Source organism: Hordeum vulgare, chromosome 2H (assembly GCF_904849725.1).
Source record: "Hordeum vulgare subsp. vulgare chromosome 2H, MorexV3_pseudomolecules_assembly, whole genome shotgun sequence".
Taxonomy (NCBI): domain Eukaryota; kingdom Viridiplantae; phylum Streptophyta; class Magnoliopsida; order Poales; family Poaceae; genus Hordeum; species Hordeum vulgare.
This window is the reverse complement of record NC_058519.1, coordinates 373,886,993-373,892,494: the sequence shown is the minus strand read 5'-3', so window position 1 is coordinate 373,892,494 and position 5,502 is coordinate 373,886,993. Positions and strand designations below refer to the sequence as shown.

At 49.5% G+C, this 5,502-nt stretch overlaps 1 non-coding gene across 1 annotated transcript; it reads right to left on the bottom strand.

Annotated features, from left to right (window-relative positions):
- Positions 1-4,996: 4,996 nt before the first annotated feature.
- On the bottom strand, positions 4,997-5,135 carry LOC123433782. Its single transcript, XR_006625095.1, has one exon. It is a non-coding gene; the product is annotated as a small nucleolar RNA Z247 (small nucleolar RNA).
- Positions 5,136-5,502: the final 367 nt, after the last annotated feature.

Here is a 5,502-nt window from a genome sequence, read left to right as displayed (position 1 = left end):
GGCTCTGGGTTCGAACCCCAGACCTACTGGTTCTGCCCTATGGTGCAAACCACCCCGCTAGTGCCTTAGTGCTCGACAGAATAGAGCAGCTAACAGGTTAAGTCACTCTACTGCTCTAAACTACTGACGAAACAGAGAAACAAAACAAAAGGGGGTGTCGAAGGGGAATCAAACCCACGACCTGGCTGCAACACACCCACGCTACTGACCACTACACTATTGCATCGATGTCTGACAGAGGAAGGGCCTGAACCAAAGCATACTATCGCGAGCACATGGTGCTCTGCACAGCGCGTAGGGTCGCCGGCGACAGGGAGGACGCCGTGCTGCTCTGCTGTTGTTGCTGCACCATGAGGGGAAACACCCCTGCTGCTACTACACGTCTGCTACACCGCGCTAGCCTACACGCTGCCTTGCTACTACCAAGCACGATCCACAGTACACCGCAACACACATAACACGCACCTGCAACTACTTCCTGACAGAGAAGAACTCCGGCGACACTAGCCGATCTAATCGACGAGAAGGAGGGAGGAGTTGTTCCTCACCTAGGGAAGGTAGAGGAGTAGCCGTACGGTGGAGGAGGCCGACCGAAGAGGAGGTAGACGTGCTGGAGGAAGACCCTGTTGCAGATCGACATAGAGGAAGGATAGCTCCCTGGCCGCGGCATTGACGATGATCAGGCCGTCGACGTGGGCGTTCCCCGGCCTCAGCGAGGTCGGGAATGGGGCGCGGGGAGCCTCTCCAAGCTCCTGGACATGGCGGCCTCGCCAGACGACGTGGATGCAGGGGGTTAGACGCCGCCTGTTAGAGCATATATCTCCATATGTGGCTTTGGTAATTGATGACAATTCCTATGGACTAATGGTTGCCTTAAGTTACATTTATAGGATTTGTCCATAGGCACTTCTTGAAGTCCATCTGTTGGGTTCAAGGAGTTTATATGATGACCAAGATGGTATTCAAGGTATTATCCAAAGAATGGTCATAGAGACACATGCTTGATCAAGATCTCAGACAAAGAGCAAATCAAGATGATCAACACACAAAGCGTACAAGATGTACCGAGAGGGATCAAGTGATCCCATGGTATGGTAAGCATTGTCCATTACGTATTTGTGTACTAACCCATGGTCTTTGTGAGAGTTCTATGTGGGGGTTAGGTGTGTTTCCATGGGCTTGCGTCAAAGGGAAGATCTCATACAACCCATGAAGTATGACGTCAAATTGTGATAGTCATCAAGATTGCGATGTGCAAGTTCAAGTGGATCAGCACGAAGATATCATGCTTGAAGCTTGCCGTCCATTGTGGTGGCAATGGACTTGTGAAGATATGCTGAAGAGTGGCTCACCCATAGTGAGTATGGGGGAGCAATCAACTAGTCTTCATCAAGCCAACACAATCAAGAAAGGTGGTCCATCTTGAGGAAGCCAAGATCATCATCATCTATCTCAAGAGGACGAGGTGCAAGGTATAGGTTTGCCCTTGATAGGTTTTCTGTTTAGGATAGATTGCTGTACTATCAAGGGGGCTCTCAAGTGAGTAGCTTGATCGTATCATTCGTTGAGAGCTCAAACCATTTGCATCCTTGCATCATACTTCTTGGTTCTTGTTTGGTGTTTCTCTTTGTGAGTTTTAGAGCTTATGGTCATCCTCGTGACAAGCTCGAGTTCATCGAAAACGGAGTCCATATGCATCTACTATGATGTTTTCGATGTTGGAGTTTTTTCCGGTTCTTCGTTCATAGAGGACTCACATCTCTATATCTTTGGCATTTTCATAACTGCATGGTCTTAAGATTTCCAACAAGCTTGGGTTTGCTCGATTCGGAGCTCGTATGCGAAAGTTATGGTTGTTTCGGTGGCGAGCGGTAGTACCGCTGGACCTAGCGGTAGTACCGCTAGAGTTGGCGGTAGTACCGCTGGCTGGCGGTAGTACCGCCCCTGGTCAGCGGTACTACCAGGAGCTTAGTACCGCCTGCCTAGCGGTTGTTCATGGACGGACCTTTTTGCAAAGACTTTCTTGGCGGTGGTAGTGCCTTTGCACTACCAGGGGCCAGCGGTAGTACCGCTGGGGCCAGCGGTAGTACCGCTGCAGCCAGCGGTAGTACCGCTGGAGCTCGGGCAGAGAGTGGGGGTAACGGTCTGATTCCTTCCCCCACTATATAAAGGGGGTCTTCTTCCCCCTTGGCCTTATCCATCCGTTGAGCTCTTGTTCTATCTCCATTGTTGACATTCTTAGAGCTTGATTACTCTCTATCCCTCCAATGATTCTTGCTTGTTCTTGAGGGAAAAGAGAGAGGAGATCTAGATCCACATCTCCACCAATCACTTTCTCCTCTATGTGAGGGGAACCCCTTGGATCTTGATCTTGGAGTTCTTTGTGAGCTCCTTGTTCTTCCTCTCATATTTCTCCATAGCTTTTGTTGTTGTGGAGGGATTTGAGTGTGAGGGACTTGACCACTTCGTGTGTTCTTGCCATTGCATTAGTTGCATCGGTTTGAGTTCTCCACGGTGATACGTGGAAGTGAGAAGTTGAGAAGCTTACTACCTTTGGTACTTAGTACCCTTGATATTGTTCTTCGTGGATGCTTTGGCGTCCTAGAAGCTTGGTGGTGTCTCGGAGCTCAATCATTGTGGTGTGAAGCTCCGGGAAGCGTCGGGGTCTCCAATTAGGTTGTGGAGATTGCCCCGAGCAATTTGTACGGGTACCGGTAACCGCCCCCAAGGGTTGCCACGTGTACGGGTTCGGTGACCGCCCCCAAGGGTTGCCATTTGTACGGGTTCGGTGACCGCCCTCAAGGGTCCCTTAGTGGAATCACGACATCTTGCATTGTGCGAGGGCGTGAGGAGATTACGGTGGCCTTAGTGGCATCTTGGGGAGCATTGTGCCTCCACACCGCTCTAACGGAGATTAGCATCCGCAAGGGTGTGAACTTCGGGATACATCATCGTCTCCCCGTGCCTCGGTTATCTCTTACCCGAACCCTTTACTTATGCACTTTACTTTGTGATAGACATATTGTTTATTGTAATATATCTTGCTATCACTTAGTTGTTTATCTTGCTTAGCATAAGTTGTTGGTGCACATAGGTGAGCCTAGTTGTTTGTAGGTTTTGTGCTTGACATATTAAACGTTAGTTTTATTCCGCATTTGTTCAAGCCTAAACCTTAACTATTTTAAAGCGCCTATTCACCCCCCTGCTCTAGGCGACATCCACGTCCTTTTCACCGCCGATGCTCTATTCTCTCTCTGATCTGACTCTGCCGAAGCTTACCTTTGGGGAGAAGAGAGATGGGATGGGGTGGCGGCGGCGGATGGGAGAGAGGGGGAACCCTAGGACGAGGGGGCACGGACGCCACGTTATATGGGGGTGGTCCTCGACGTTTGTGCACACGGCGGCATCTCTCCCTCTCCCGGCTACTGACGGAAAGGAGTAGAGGGGCCGACGACGTTAGGTAGGAGAAGGAGGGACGCACGCATGGGCTCCTGTGCGTGAGAGGGAGTAAAGTGGGCCGGTCATGTGGGAGGGAGCCCACAGGGGCGACAGATAAGGGAAAATAATTCCCTGGTGCCTGTACTATTTACAGGAATAACTAGAGAAGATGAAAAGCACAGAAGAAAATAGTGGGGATAAAATCAATCAAAATTACCCCCTGGTCATGGAAAAATAAGGCCTATTTGAATAAAATAGAAAAGAAATATTAGGGGCAAATAAATATTTACAAAACAGCAACATATGGTCTGTCTTGTAATTATTTTTCACCTTTCAAACTTAAGTCAAATCAGAAACTTAACATCTCCACACTCATCTCAAATCTACCTAATTCATGGGCATTTTTAAAACAGAAAAGGAAGAAGTGAATCTTGACATAGAGAAGAAATAGAGAGAGGGGGGGGAGATGGTTTTGAAACCTAAGCATACACATGGTTGATCCTACTAGCACAAGCAACCTAATAGAGTTGCACCACACCACACATATATCCACAAGATCACAAACACCACATGAAATCATAAGAACACAATGCAACATCACAAGGACAAGGAAATGATATGATATGGCATGCTTGCATGCAAGGAAGAATAACAAGTGACACACATGAAATCATACATGCCAAGAGCTCTCATGTCATAGACAAAGTGGACCCACAAGGGAAGGTTCCAAATAGGGAAGGTTACACATATGGGGCATTATAGATGCCCTAATCTTTGGTGCCATTTGGCTAATGAGGGCTTAATGGCAGAATGAACTTGACGACGACGCTTTCGATCAAAGACTCTTGATGTGATGGGGTATAATCCTCCAATGCATCTACCGTGGTGGATGAGCTCCCTCGTTGCCCGATCCTTGATGAAAAAATGGGTAGGATGAGTTTCAAAGAAAATATTATTGTCTGATGTCAAACGAGACATGGAAGCTAGATTTTTATCGGCTTGTGAAACATGAAGAACATATTTAAGGACAAGATCACGTTTAAGGCTAGGGGAATTAATAGAGGATTGACCAATGTGAAGAATGTCCATACCTCCACCGCTTGCGGTGTGAATCTGATCATTGCCGTGGTACCTCTCTCGGAGGGCAAGCTTCCCTAGCTCGTTCGTGACATGATCTGTAGCACCAGAGTCAGCGTACCAGATCGTCTCACCGCCAGCTCCCCTGTGCTATCGGGTGGCTACAGCAGCATGCCGTGTGTCGGGCATGAAGTCCTCATCATACCGGTGCCAGCAGTCAATGACTTCATGGCCCGGTTTCTTGCACAGCTGACATCTAGGTCGACAATTGTTGTTGTAGCCGCCGCCGTTGTAGCCGTGGTTGTAGCCACCGCCGCGGTCACCACCACTAGGGCGAGCCTGACCCTGGTTGCCACCACGCCCGCCGCCACCACTGTTTCCGCGTCCGTGCCCCTGCTGTCCACGCCCAGGCCACGTCCACGTGAAGCGGCGTTGACAGAAGACTGGCGCAGATTGGCTCCTTGCAGCATGCTGAAACGGGCGTCGAAGCTCAGAAGCTGGCTGTACAGCTCCTATACCGTAACAGGTTCAACCCGCGCAGCCAGAGCCGAGATCACGGGATTGTAGTCGATGTCGAGGGCGGCGATGACATGGGAGATGATCTCAGCGTCTCCGAGCGGTGCACCGGCGCAAGCAACTTCATCTATAAGGGTTTTAATTTTCCCAAGGTATTCTGCCATGGTTAGGTTACCTTTTTTTCAGATTGGTGAGCGCCATTCTTGTGTTGATCTTCCGAGCTTGTATTTGCACAGCGAACATGGCATGGATGGAGGTCCATACCTCGGCAGGCGTCTGAAGCATTGCAACTTGAGCGAGGACCTCTCGAGACAGAGATCCCATGAGATATCCTTGTACCTGTTGTTGCTGCGCATACCAGATTGGTCTGGCGTAGTTGAAGACCTGCTCTTCCTTCCCATCCTTGGTGATGGTGATGGTGGCAGGGGGTGATACGTCTCCAACGTATCTACTTTTCCAAACTCTTTTGCC